Source organism: Phalacrocorax carbo, chromosome 3 (assembly GCF_963921805.1).
Source record: "Phalacrocorax carbo chromosome 3, bPhaCar2.1, whole genome shotgun sequence".
Taxonomy (NCBI): domain Eukaryota; kingdom Metazoa; phylum Chordata; class Aves; order Suliformes; family Phalacrocoracidae; genus Phalacrocorax; species Phalacrocorax carbo.
The window spans coordinates 118557135-118572402 of record NC_087515.1 but is presented as its reverse complement, the minus strand read 5'-3'; positions in this window follow the sequence as shown (position 1 = coordinate 118572402).

The window sequence follows — 15268 nt, the reverse complement described above, 5'->3', positions numbered from 1 at the left end:
GTGGTGAGGAATGGGCTAAGGAGGAGCCTGCAGCATGCTCTGCAAGACAAGGAGTTAGTTGGAAGAAAAGACCTCATTTTGGGGACATTTCTAAATATTGTCATTAAGCTGAAATGGAAGGGAATACACAGAGTTACGTTTGCTGTTGGTAATTTGGGCAGGCTTAACAGTGTGGAATATCAAGAGTAGAATATTTTAATGTTCTGACAGCTAACAATTAGGATCAACTTCAATAGGACAAGGACAGGCATTGGAGGGGATAACAACAGGAATTTCTGCTCTGACCTGGGAGTAGGAGAGGGAAAGAAAGGGCTAGGTGAATTAATCAATTTTAGAATCGTTATCTGTGTGATGCAGCTGTAAGAAAGGGAAAATAAATAAATAAATATAGGATGTAGTAGCCAAGGCATTTCCAGAAAATAGAGGGAATTTTCAGCATCATGGGTATCGTTCTACAAAAAGCTAGTGAGCCCTTTGTTTACTATCACCTACATGCTCTAGGATTATTTCATGCTGGGAAGGAACAGAGTGAAAACATTAAAATGATGTGGGAGTACAGAGTCTCTTCCCACAGTAAACTAACGGTGTTTGGTTTGTTCAGCTTGGGAAAACAGACTGACAGGTCCTACCGCTGCTGTCTGCATGCTTGTCATGGTACAGGACAATACAAAAGATGGAGATGAGCAATTTAGGCTGAAGAATAATATAGGAGTAAGAAGGAAAAAGAAACTGGCAAATATCAACATTGAAATAATTAAAAACCTTGAGAATCCTTCCAATAATGGTGGGGGCAAAAGATCAAAATGGATTGAATGCAAAGTTTGATGTTCAGGAAGATTATGGCATGGAATATTCCTGACCCAGCAGGATGTCCTTCAGCCAATAGTCTGTACAAAGAATACAGAGACCAGTTAAAAACTTTTCCTCTCTTATTCTATTTTTCCTCCTGACAATCTCTAGATCAAGACTGGAGTTTTTTAGACCACTTCACTATGAACTGAGAAGAAAGTTCTTTGTCTAATACAGACAAGATCAGCTCAGCCACATTTCCAGGTGGACGCTTCTGGAAAGCCACTTCTTTTAAGAGACTAGACTAATTAGGCAAGCCAGTGTCACTTCTGTTAGGAGAAAACGTGAAACAGGTCTTCTTCAACCTGATTCCTCAAACTGTCTGTCATTGAACTTTCCAAATTACACCTCTCTGCAAACACTGCCTGAAAAAAAAAATCCCAATTCAAACTTTAAACCATCACATTTCTACACTTACCATTCCTTATAGCATAGTGCAGATAAGCCAGGCTGGGATTCTAACAAGATTTAGCCCCACTAGCATAAAAACAGCAAAAGCAAGAGCAAAGTGTGTGGACAGAGAGAGCGGATGATGCAACATGTAGCCATGTGGAGCAATATGCTTCTTGAGGCAGCAATGCTGCTGGCTTTGTGAATTGCCCTTTGGTTTGCTCTGTTGTTCCACACATTGACAGTCCCGTCTTACCCTAGCGCCAACGGTCTGCTTTTATTTATCACATATTTTATTTACTCTAGTTTACTACTCTGCTTCCACTAGTGTACTTCCGCATGGGAAAAGCAGGTGGGCAGCGTTCTGGACCATTCTTTGAGATGATAACAAAACATAATTGTGACCAGCATACTCTGTTTTGTGTGTATATGTACATGTGCTTATGTGTATGCATGCACATGCACACACAAGTATGTGCTAACTAGGAACAGGAACTAGATAAGAACAATCACTAAATTTAAAAAAGTCCAAAAATACGAAGTGCTTTTAGAAGTACCTACTTCAAAATGGCATGAAGCAAAGAATAAATACACACAATTTAAAAATAGATTAGCATTTGGATAGATAGTGGATCTCAGATCACAGCTGATCCAGTTTAACTAAAGGCACGTGACTCTGCTGTATAGAAAGGTCCTCAGCACGAACCCCTACTTGGCTGAGCATCAAAGCATTCCTGACCACTGAGAATGTGTGCAGGGGAGAGCTGTATGCTTAAGATGCACCACCAGCCCAGGGGTCCCCAGTGGTACATGTGCCACTGTAGTATGCAATGTATTTCCAAATAGTACGCAGAAAAAAACCCTAGAAGCTAACCTCCAAAAATCACAGAATCACAGTATCACAGAATGGTAGGGGTTGGAAGGGACCGCTGGAGATCATCTTGCCCAACCCCCCTGCTTGAGCAGGGACCCCAGAGCAGGGGCACAGGAACGCGTCCAGGCAGGGTTTGAATGTCTCCAGGGAAGGGACCCCACAGCCTCCCTGGGCAGCCTGTGCCCCTGCTCTGGCACCCGCACAGGAAATAAGTTTTTTTCTCAGGTTTAGCTGGAACTTCCTGTGTTCCAGTTTGTGCCCATTGCCCCTTGGCCTGTCATTGGGCACCAGTGAAAAGAGCCTAGTCCCATTGTCCTGACACCCTCCCATTAGATATGCTTATGCATTTATGAAATCCCCCCTCAGTCTTCTCTTCTCCAGGCTGAATAGACCCAAGTCTCTCAGCCTTTCCTCATAAGGGAGATGCTCCAGTCCCCTGATCATCTTCATAGCTCTCCGCTGGACTTGCTCAAGAGGTTCCACATCCTTCTTGAACTGGGGGGCCCAAAACTGGACACAGTACTCCAAATGTGGTCTCACTAGGGCAGAGTAGAGGGGGAGGATCACCCCCCCCAACCTGCTGGCCACACTCCTTTTAATGCACCCCAGGATACCATTCTTGGCCACAAGGGCACATTGTTGTCTCGTGGTCACCTTGCTGCCCACCAGCACTCCCAGGTCCTTCTCGACAGAGCTGCTTTCCAGTAGTTCAGCCCCCAGCCTGTACTGATGCATGGGGTTGTTCCACCCCACGTGCAGGACCTTCCACTTGCTCTTGTTGAATTCCATGAGGTTCCCCTTGGCCCAGCTCTGCAGCCTGTCCAGGTCTGGTTGGATGGCAGCACAGCCTCCTGGTGTATCAGCCACTCCTCCCAGCTTGGTGTCATTAGCGAACTTGCTGAGGTTACACTCTAAAATCCACCATCAAAACCTGTCATACCTGGAAGTGGTAGTCAGGAGCCAGCTAGATTACTCCTGTACACAGAGCTAGGAGCTGCTGCAGGTGGTTAAGGTGGGGGAGGGGGCATTGAGGAAAGGACTGGGGCAGCATGGAAGACACTTCAGCTGATGCCACCAGTGCATTTCTCCCTCTAAACAAGGCCTGGGAACTCATGCCCTAGGTGATTGGCTAGCTGTTTTCCTAGGGTGGTGAAACAGGTTGCATTTCTTTCTGAAAGGAGAGGGTCTGAGTGCCAGCAGAAACTCAGCAGTAACTGAGACATGCAGCATCACTACAAGATATCTTCCTTTTCTGCAAGGCAGTGGCTCCTGACTCCCATCAGATTTGAAACTGATGGGTGCTGAGAGCAAGGGGCTGCTGCTCTGGGAGATGCTGCAGGCTGCTGTGACTCCCTAAGCATGAGCACATGCTGTTCAGAAACCTGCTGCTGTCCTGCTTAGGTGGTGTGCTGGATGCCATTCCCTACTGCATGACACCAGCCAATGTGCGACCTAAAGGAATCACATAGTTGGTTTTTTTTTTCTGACAGCTACACCCAGACTTCCTCATGCAAAGTTTTAGCTGAGGGCTGCTTAGAAGAGTTAAAACTTAAGATATTCTCTGTGCAGAACAAAATCAAACCTACTAGAATTAAGGCTGAAAAAATTTCAGAAGGCTATAAAAGCACTTTATTGTCCTTTCAGAAAACCCTGCAGATTAGAAGCCCCCAAAATAAAGCAGAGATTGCATAAAAAGAGAAAGTTTCCATATATCACAATCGAGTGAGCAGATGGCCCATCTAATTACTGATCCATCCACACCTGAAGGATATCTGAAAAGCTGGCAATCACAAATCATCTTAATCATCCATCCTGTACTGTCAGAGGCCTTCACAGTCCAGCTTTGAGTGGACACAAGGGTTTGGCCAGCCCTTCAGGGACTGTCACATGAAGTGAGTAGGACTGTACATGCAGCACACAGCCCAGCTGATGGAGGAATCAGTCCTTTCTCATTCAGTATATCGAGACCTGAAGTTGACTTTATTGAATAACTTAGCAGTTGAGTGTTCAGTCTCCATGACCCAGAGCAATGGATCAAGGTGGTCTTCTTGGAGTTTTATTGTTCTCAGGGTGGCACGGGGAAAATATGGTTGGTTTTGAGCTACATTACCTGCCTTCTATGCAGAGTGAAAATGTGGCTTTATTATTGCTGTTAATGCACTACTGGAGGAAAAGACAGTTTGCATATGCTCTTGAAAATGTTGGTTGAGCCTGCTCTTTCTGCTCAAATACTGCTGTTAATGTTTGATAGCAGCCACCTGAAAACAGAAGCCTTTGAACTGTTTATTGTTCTTGGGAGGTGGTTTGTCTTTTTTATTATGTATGTAAACTGGAGCCTAGCTGCAAGTTTCTTGGGCATGGTATAAATGATTAGAGCCCTGTTCAAAAGTGGTTTTGGTTTTAAGTATTCTTTTCAGATGTTACAGTTTCTACATTCAAACAAAACCCCTACTGCTGAAGCGCAGCTATGGGTGCTTGCACAGCTCTAAGGAGTGGTTGTGTGGTTACTCCACAGTAAGGATTAGTCACACATTAACCACAGCTGTAAAAACATGTCTATGGGAAAATCACATCCAAACACTGAGGGCCTTTGAGTCCGCTGCTTATTACTGAGGAGGTGGGTTTCTGTTCCATTTTTCTTCTGCATTGTGCAACATACATCAGGGCTGTTTACTTTGCTATCATGATGCATCATAACTTTTCCTCTGGCAGTCTTCTCCCTCCCCCGCTTCCATGGACCATGATCTACTGAGGTCTTACAGCTAAAGCTGAGTCAGCCAATGTTTCTAAACCAGCAGGTCTTGGCGGGGCAGGGGGGACACTCACACTGTTACAGTGTTTAGCCACACTATTTCATTGTTACCTGAGGCAAAGCAGGTGGTGCCAAATGATGACTTAGGGCTCTGTGAGGATAACATCTTCAGGCCCGTGAGGAGGAAGGACACCCTTGCTCATTGCCAAGATGACAGCTAAAGGCTGTAGCAAGTTCTCTTGCTTTTTAGTCAATAGAAAACCACCATCCATTACTGTCGTGTCCCTCCACCTCATTCTGCATAAGCCTTCAGCAAAGTATGGATCCTGCACTCAATTTCCAAGTCCTCCTCTCCAGCTCTTCTCAGAGGTAGTAAAACTGAAGAGCTTAGAGGGGAAGGAGAAAGAGGGCAGCATCCCCCTATGAACTCAGTAGGGCCACTCTGCATCAAGCTTTGCCTCTGACAATGTTGGTGCTGCAGTTCAAACTTCAGGGCTTCCAGGAGAGGATCCCAGATCATCATCAGCCAACCATGGATTCTGTTATCCCCCCACTGCTGTTGAATTCCCTTGAAAGAATGACAAACCTTCTTAATGTGAGTATTTCTTGAAGGGGGTTGGTGGAAGGCAGTGCAAATGAAAGATACACATACAGGAATGCTTTTTCCAAAGCTGCTTTGGACAAAAGAAGAAAAGCAGCACTCGTGAAGACCAAGTAATTACCATGTCCTCTGCCCCACCCTTGCCTCCTCAAGAGAAAATTCTCTTTTTATACATTAGGCTGACTTCTGTATTTACTGATTTGCTCCAGGCCTGTGTCACATGGCCCATTGTAAGTCAGCAACCAACAAAGTCTCTTTCATATAAATAAGTGAGGATCCTTTAGACTCAGGCTGATTGTTGAGTACATCAAGGATAACAGCATTGGGAACAAGGCAGTGCAGCTTTCTGGTATTGCTGGAAGTGATGTTCCTGTGTTTGGGGACTGAAGCTTCTGTGGTTCCATTCTGCTTTCTGAAGCCATGTGCTCTCCCTGGCTCCTGCCTGGAGAAGGCAATTCAGGCTGGGGAGAAACTTATCGTAATGTGAGAAGCTGAATTGCTCTGAGAAAGCGCATGTTTTCTGTGCATTGAGCTCATGTCCCTTTGTACCAAGAAACACTGCCTCTAATGCCTGCTCAAGTTTGCTTTCCTGTTACCTGAGTGGCACATGTTTCAGACCATCCTTCCCCTTCGCTACCTGCAGTGAGTAATAGAAGGTTGCCTCAGGCTCCTCACATTTTCTTTGCATGGGCAACATAAACTCCAACTTTGTCTTGAGCAAGGAGCCATTACTATTTATCTAGAAAACCCCTTAGACAAAAAGGAGATCTGAAATTATCCCATGCAGTGGGTTCCTACACCAATACGGGAAAATAAAGCCTGCACAACACAATTCCTCTGGCCACTTAGGACACCTTGCATGTTATTTTACAACTGCCTCTTGAGAATTTTGCTTGTGTTCCCATCAATCCTCCAGAACCTTTCCATTGCATTCATCCACGTGAAATGAGGTAAGACCAATGAAAACCACCACGGAACAATATTCATAGGGCACTGCTACCTCTTCCCCTCTAAAGGCCAGATACACAGACTTCTGTGCTGCACAGGTCAACCCTGTGGCACCCATTATCCAATGTCATCTCTGGTGTCCCACTGTACTGTCACGGTCTGTTTCAATCTCTCAATTTTACAGGACAACATACTCTGTCAATAACACTTTATTTTATGAGCCTATTAAGAAAGAAAACAAGCAAAGACAGCAAACAAGGGCTCAATACCCTTTACACAAGCTACCTAAAGGGAATTCACGGATTCATCACTTAATTCATGAGGTTTCTCTCTCAAAACTCTGTAATTCATTACTTGTAACAATAACTCATAACTTGTAAGTCGCAACTAGTAAGCCCCAACTCAAGACTCATGAGTCCCAGCTCACAATCCCCAACTCCTGACACCAAGCACCCAACTTATAATTCGCAAGTCCTGAAACCCAACTGCTGACCCCCACTCTCAGCTCCCAATTCCCAGATCTCACCTAGCAATTCCCAACTCCCAAATCCCAGCTTGCATATCCCGACTGCCAGGCTCACAATTTACAAAATCCCAGAATACATCAGACCCTCACATGACCTCCACATTAATCAAAATCAGGTAAGTACTTCAGTGAAGAGTGACGTGCCTGCATTGGAGATACTGGGGCGCTCTGACACCGAGCCTGATTGCTCCAAGGGAGCTCCCTCGCTCCCTGTGCTTGCCCTGCTCCCTTGCTCTGGCTCTGGGACAGGTCCTGGGTGCCAGGCCCTGACTTCATGCTTCCCTGGCTCAGCCAGCCCTCACTGCTGTCTTAGACTGCTTGGAGATCCTGCTCACCTGCTCTTCCTCCTATGCAGACCTACACTGCTCCCAGCCCAGAAATGCAGCTGTGGTGTGCAGGGGACCTCCAGGAAGATGGACAGTCCATGCTGCCTCTGGAAGCCTGAAGTGGAAGACCAGACCCAGGCCCCCTCCTTAGAAACCTGGAAGGCCGTCATGGTCCTCTCTACAGAAGCTGCCGACAGAGCTACTGCCCAACTTGCCCATACAAGGAGGCATGAAGAGGGAGCAGGAGCCACTTCTCCTCCCCAGGTGCGGCAGGTTAACCTTGGCCTGCAGCCAGGTGCCCACCATGCTGCTCTCTCACTCCTCCTCCTCAACAGGATAGGGGGAGAAATTAAATGAAAAAGTACCTGGGTTGAAACAAGGATGATGAGATTGCTCAGCAACTACTGTCAAGGGCAAAACAGACTTGACTTGGGGAAGATAGTTTAATTTTTGCCAGTTAATAAGAGAGTAGGATAGTGAGAAATAAAAACAGAACTAAACCCGCCTCCTCCCCACTCCCCCTTCTTCACAGGCTCACTTGCACACCTGACTCTTGCATTTCTTCCCCCCAAGCAGCACAGCAGAGGAGGGGAATGGGGGTTCTGGTCAGTCCTTAACACTTCATCTTTGCCGCTCCTTCTTCCTCACGCTCTTCCCCTGCTCCAGCGTGGGGTCCCTCCCACGGGGTACAGGCCTTCACAAACAGCTCTAACCTGGGACCTTCCCATGGGCTGCAGTTCTTCAAGACCTGCTCCAGCATGGGCCCTTTCCACAGGGTACAGTCCGTCAGGAACAGACAGCTTCTTGGGCCGCAGTTCCTGCCACGAGCCCGCTCCAGCATGGTCTCTCCACTGGCTGCAGCTTCCTTCAGGGCATATCCATCAGCTGCAGCGTGGGGTGCAGTGTGGGGCTGGTGTGGATATCTGCTCAGGCATGGTCCTCCATGGCCTGCCTGGGGACAACCTTCTTCACCATGATCTCCAAGGGCTGCAGGGAAGTGTCTGCTCCGGCACCTGGGCCACCTCCTCCCTCTCCCTCTTCCTTGACCTTGGTGCCTGCAGGGCCGTACCCCTCACGTTACTCTCACTCCCCTCTCTCGCAGCTGCTCTGCAGCATTTCTTACCCAGACTTGCACAGGCTCCGGCCTGTTCTCTCAGGCAACGTGGGCTGCTCTCATTGGCTCGGAGCCGCCCTGAGCGCCCCTGATTGGCTGAGCCTTGACAGGCCGGGCGTCCCTTGCAGAACCTTCTGGAAATGGCTGGCACCGGTGGTGGCGGCACAGGGCAGCCCCGGCCGCCCCTCACAGAGGCCTCCCCTGCAGCTCCGCCCCACCCAAACCCTGTTGTTAATGCCCAGCACAGGCGCCCCCTCGCCCCTGCAGAAGAGAGACTGAAGACCCGCGCTGGAGGGGTCCTTCGTGACCGACTCTGCCCTCGGCGCCATCACCACCTCCACAGACTCGCACTGTAAGCGTGACCCGTCTCCTGTGGGGAACAGGGGGTGGCCGTGGGGACAAGGCGACCCTGCTGCCAGCAAACCTTACCCCGCGGCCCTGCCAGGCACGAAACGGCAGAGGGTTGCAGCAGGTGGAGCATCTGTTCATTACAAACTCCAGCTCTTCTCGCTACGAAACACACGTCCGAGAACACCTGCAGCCGTTTGAATGGTCCAGTCTCACAGGTTTCACGCTTCGTCCCTCCCAGGGGGCAGCGTCTTGGCAGAAACCGCAGGATCGCTGCACGGCTCCGCACGCCCCTCTATTAGACGCCGCCAAAGCCTCGACAGCATTGACACGTGGCAGAAGCCCCCAGGTTCCCACAGCAAGGCTCTCTCCAGCCATCGGTTGCAGCCCGGCGGCTCCGGGTTCCCAGCACCACCACAGGCGCTGAGAGGCCATCTCCCTGGGGCAGTGGCTGCGGGCAGTCCCGGGGTCTCTGCTCCACCTTGCATGGCAGAGAAGGGCACTTGGGGAGCTGCTCCGTGGCTGACAGCACAGGAACAAAGCCAGTATCAACAGAACTGGAAAGCGTTAATTCAAGGTGTCGATTCAAAGCCACCAAGAGCACAGGCTGCGCTTTCACCGGCACAGGGCAGCCCCTCACCCCCTCCCACGCAGGACATCCCTGCAGCGTCCCCACTACCAAACACTGTCAAGGCAAACCCCATGCACACAGCAGTGAGATGCACCCGTGGGGCCAGGGGAGAGAAGAGGAAGAACAGCAGCGAGAAAACTCATGTGTTGAAATAAAGGCCAAACAATTGCTCTCTGACTTTTGTTGTTAGCAAAGGCCACTCAACCTGGGGAAGTTTGCTGAAGTTTAAACATAGAATTACTGGTGTGGGTATTGGGAAGAGAAGACGACAAACGTCGTCTTGGTCTGACAGGAACGTCATGAAGCTCAACAAGGAGGAGTGCAAATTCCTGCACCTGGGGAGGAACCACCCCACGCACCAGTATATGCTGGGGCCCACCCAGACAGGAAGCGGCTTGGCAGCAAAGGACTGAGGGGTCCTGGTGGACACCAAGTTGAACAAGAGCCAGCAGTGTGCCCTTGCAGCAAAGACGACTAATGGTATCCCGGGCTGCATGAGACAAAGTATTGGCAGCAGGTCGGGGGCGGTGATCCTTCCCCTTTATTCAGCGCTGGCGAGGCCACACCTGGCTCCCGTGTCCAGCTCTGGGCTCCTCAGTACGAGAGAGACATGGACATACTGGAGAGGGCCTAACAAAGGGCCACACAGATGGCAAAGGGGCTGGAGCATCTGACATATGAGGAAAGGCTGAGAGAGCTGGGACTGTTGAGCCTGGAGAAGAGAAGGCTCAGGGGCTGATCTTATCAAAGTATATAAATACCTCAAGGGAGGGTGCAAAGGCGTTGGAGCCAGGCTCCTTTTGGTGGTGCCCAGAGCGAGGACAAGAGGCAAGGGGCACCAACTGAAACATGGGAGGTTCCCTCTAAACATCAGGAACCACTTTTTCACTGCAGGGGTGACCAAGCACTGGCACAGCTTGCCCAGGGCGGTTGTGGAGTCTCCACCCTCGGAGATGTTCAAAAGCTGTCTCGACACAGTCCTGGACAACGGGCTCAAGGTGGCCCTGGCTGAGCAGGGGGCTCCGACCAGGTGACCTCCAAGGTCCCCACCAACCTCAACCATTCTGTGATTTAAACAACACTTAAGGAAGTGCAGGGGAACCTGCAAGAGCTCTTCCATCATCTCCCCTCCGGCTATCCTCACGGCTCTTTTCTGCCTGCTAGGGGATCCTGCTCACCTCCTCCTCCTCCTCAACCTTCTTCTCGCTTCAGTATGTGCTTGGGCATGTAGAGCTCCTGGCGAGACCCGGAGCTCAGGGTTGTGATCCTGCCACTCTCCCAGGGCTTTCTTTCAGGTCACCTCCGTGCCACAGCCCTGATCTCCCTTGAAAGGGAGAGGCAGGGATTTTGGAGGAGATGAACCCACCCCATTCCACAACAAGGAGGAGAGTGATACCCACAGGGGCATTTATCTCCTATTCACAGGGTCACTGCCTGTCCTAGTGCAGCCACTACAGGCGCTGGGGCCTCCGTCTACTCTGTGCCATGGTGGACACCAACCTTCATTGCTCTCTGCGACTTGTTGCCTTGAAGGACCTGGGAGCCGCTCCCAGCACTGAAGCGCACTGAAGCTGCTCTGGTGTGCAGGGGTCCTCCAGGAAGACGGGCAACCCATGCTGCCTCTGGAAGCCTGAGGCATATGGCAAGGCCCAGGTCCCCATCCGCAGGGACCTGGTTGAGGGCCACTGTGCTTCTTTCCACAGAAGCTCCCGACAGAGCTGCTCCCCACATTGGCTCTGCAAGGAGGGGCGGGAAGTGAGTAGGGATGGAGCTGCTGCTCCTCCCCAGGAAAGAGGAGACTCCCGTGAGCTCAGTTCAAGAGACACAGGTTTATTGGGTGAGCTCCTGCTCCTGGTAGGGCCTGGAGGACATCTGCTGCTCACTGGCTCCATACGCTGCGGGGCCCTGCTGCCCCTGGACACCTGCAAGGGGAAGAGCACAGTCACGTTCTGAGGGTCGGGCTGTTCTTTGCGCTCCCCACTAGCAGCAGGTGGAGAGGCTCCCCACGGGCAAGGGGAGCCGTTGTCCCCAGGGCTGCTCCCACCCCTGGCTCTGCCCCTCGCTGTCCCCTGGCCCCTCGGGCACCATGCCCTGATGGTGCGCACATGCCTCTCCCACTGAGCAAGCCTCAATCCGACATCCAGCTGACTCCTTCCCCATCGCCTCCCAAGGCGGTTGCAGGCTCTCCCTATCCCCCAGGGGCCTGGGTGATCCCCAAGCTTCACGGTGACCTGCGACCAGCCCCACCCACCCAAAGAGCGTGGTGCCCTGAGCCTGGCGCCTGGCAGGCACTGAGGCTTTGCTTCTCAACCCCTTTGTCCTCTCCCCTTGAGGCTCCTCACCTCTCCTCTCCTTTCTGCTGCTGCCGCATTGGGCCTTGCATGTGCCTCGCAGCTTGGTGCAGGCACTCTAGCAGCAAACAGGGATGAAGGCGAGCATGCAGCAGCTGCTGCCTGGCAGAGGTGGTGTCTCTGCCCCAGGACTCCTGTGTCTGGCTGCTCTCACGGGGGCTCGAGTCACGCGGGAGCATGCCGCGGCAGAAGCCACCTGTGCTGAAACAGAGCGTTGTGTACAGGGGACCCAGACACATGGACCCACTGCGATTGCTGGCCAGCAGCAGCCCTCTTCTGGCCCTGGCATGGGGCTTTGCTGAATGTGGGGCAGACTTTCCTGGAGCCAGCTCTGCCCTGGGCGCTTCCCTTGCCCCGCTCTGCTCCTCTATGGCTGTGGCCCTGCAAGGCACCAAGGAGCTCCGCTGGTGGGTCTGTCCTTGGGTGCCCCGCTTTGCCAGGGGTCTGCTCCAGCCATTGATCCATGAGCTGCTTCTCCAAGTCTTCAGCAGCTTGGCTGGCCCTGTAGTAACGAGCAAGGGCTGAGAGGAGCTCTTCCAGATGGGGGATCTGATGGCTGGTGCCCGCAGAATCTGGAGACAGTGGCAAAGCTGAGGGTGTCTTCTTGCTGGAGGAGCATTGTGCCTGCGGGGGACTGCTGCTCCTTGGAGGAGCTGTCAAGTCTGATGGGAGCTCAGATTTCCGCAGGTCCTCCCTGGAGCTGTGCCGGCCTTCCAGGGCGCGGTCTGCTTCTCCCATGGGGACACTCTTCTCCAACAGCAGCTCTGGTGGCCCCATGTTTCTGCAGGAGGTGCTGGGGCTCTCCGACACCCGGCCTGCTTGCTCCTGGGGAGCACCTTCACCCTGTGGCGGTGCCTGCTCTGCCTGGTCAGAAGGGGATGGACTGTGCACATGGCCTTGTGTCCCAGGGACCTTCTCCTTCCCATGGGTGACCAGCAGGGTCTCCCTGCTGGCTGTGATATTGCTGCTGCTGTGGTCTGTTCCGCCATGCTCCCTTTTGCATGGGGGTGTCTCCCCGTCCTCCAGGGGCATCTCTCGTGCCACTCCCAGGAACGCTGCTGGCCCAGAGCGGACTGGAGCCTGCATCCCTCGTGGCCATGTGTCCACAGGGCCTGCAGACTCTTCCTGCAGGCCAGGGGGCTGTCCTGCTGTCTTCCTGGTCCGAACGTGCCTGTCCCAGCGCTGGAAGGGAGAGCGGTAGGGCAGACCAGTGTGCCTCTGTGGAGCGGGAGGCTGCTGGGCTGTTTGCCCTAGGATGAGGTCTTCAAAGCTCTTTTCATATTCCAGCACCCTGGTTGGCAGCCCATAGCGTCTCTGGATCTTCTTTTTTACAATGTGACGCTCCAGCTGCCTTTTCACAGCCTCATCCAGGAAAGGCAGGTCCTGCACGATGGGAACTACCATCACATCACGCTCTTCTCGTTGCCGAGGTGATGGCGGGGCTGCGGCTGGAACATCCTGCAGAGACTCATCCACATTGGCTGCCAGGCCCAGCTCCTGCTCCAGTTTGGGTTCTGGGATGAGGCCCTCCAAGGTGTCCTGGCCTCTGTGGTGTGCGATAGGTGTCTCAGTTTCCCTGGGGTGGACGTCGGGCACCTCTGGAGGCAGAGCGGGAGCACCCAGCTGGACCTCGAGATCTCGCTGTTGCTGCTGCACGCTGCTGGCCTTGAGGCAGCTGAGCACTTCCTCGCTGCAGGGTGGGCGAGTTGCCGGGCCAGGCTGCTCCTCCAGGTCGGTGCTGGGATGCCCGAGGCCCAGCTGGGCAGTGGATGCGTGAGCCATGTCTTCTCCACCCACAAGAGTGGGGAGAGGCTCTCGTGAAGAGCAGCCAACATCGCTCGCCGTGATTTTAGTCCTGGAGTTATCACTCGAAGGGGACAGAGACTCCTCTGTAGATGAGCTGGCTGCGCTCGCCATGATGGAATTGTGGGAATCTGCTCTCGAAGGGGACAGAGAGACGCTTGAACAGGACTCAACTTCACTGGCCGTGACGGTAGTCCAGGAGCTGTCGCTGTCCTCATCTGTCTCCAAGCTGTGCCTGTGTGAGGAGGAGGAAGAGGAGGAGGAGAAGGGAGAGGCTGAGCCCAGCACTCCCGAGCACCCTGGAGATCCCCCTCCTGCTCTGAAGGAGGCGGCAGGCTGCATCACTGCCGTGGGGTCCCACCCAGTAAGTGCCTGAGGCCCCCTCCCTGCCAGCTGGCACAGCATCTCCCTCTGCCACAGGAAAAAGGGGGGACCCCGTCAGCTCTGCACCAGAGAGGCCATTGCCTCCAGAAGGGCATCGCCCCTCACATTTTATGCCCATGGATTTCCCCACGCCTCCCCAAGCATTTGCCCCCAGCCATGCCCCCCATCCCTGTCCCCATCCCCTCCTCAGTGGCCTTACCTATCCAGGTATCTCTTTAGGTCCTTGATGACCACGTCCATCTGACGGGCTAGCTCGTACACGGCATCCATCTCCGGGTGTACGGGGCAGCTGCAGAAGGGCAGAGGGCAGCGTTAGCGGGACCTCCCTTGGTGGGGACTGCTGGAGGGGGCTGTCGCGCTCCAGGGGGCACGGCTCCACTTACTGTGTCCTCGAGGGCTGTGAAGACTCCAGGAAGACAAAGGCTGCAGGCAGAGGAGACAGGGTGAGCGGATGGGGCATCCCCGGATGGGGCGGTGGGCACGTGGGGCCAGGTGGTGGCTTTGCAGTGCACCTGCCCCTGCCCAGGGGCTGCTCACCTCTGGCATTGTGCTTGTTGCCTCTGCGTCGGCACTGCTTTGGCCTCCCGCCCTACACAAGGAAGGAAGGCAGTGGGTGAGAACAGAATGTCCTCAGCAGCCTCAGCGGCACCAGCAAAACACCAGAACCCGCCAGAGCCTGACCGGTGCCTGCCCCGAGGCTCCTGGCCCAGGCTGGCCAGGGCCCGGCTGGGAAATGTCCTCGCCCCCAGCCCGCCCCTGGGGCTGCTCCCGGCCCCCAGCCGAGCCCCCACCCTGCCAGCCAGGGCTCGGATCAGCACCAGCACTGACTCCTACCTGAGCCTTGGCCACGGTCACCACGATGTGGTAGACAAACACCACCACCAGCACCCACAGCAGAGCAATGGTGATGAAGGCTGCTGGGCTGACGAACCAGCTCATATCTGAGGGCATGACAGACATGCCTGTAACCTTCCGGAGAGAGACAAGGAGACTTGAGGAGGAGTAGCCGGACCCAGCTCACAGGCCACTTGCTCTTCCGTCCCAGCTCAAGAGCCTCCCTCTTCACCTGTGAGGTGGCAGGCAAAGTGCCACCTGGCTTTGCTCAGCCCCACATATAAATGCTGCCTCTGTTTGTGATGCAGGCATGACACGGGTCTGTCACCAGATGCGGTGTCACCAGCACTCAGCTATGGCAACGTTTGTGATGCAGGGATGGGGGCGGGGCCCTCCCTGAGCTGAGCTGAACCGAACTGAGGGAAGCGACAGGCACCCGAGCATTGGACAGTGGCCGGCACAGCTGGAGCAAGCTCAGCAGAGCTGGGCCACGGCCAACCCACCCCGTCCTGAGACCTGGCCCTGTGCAGGGCCATA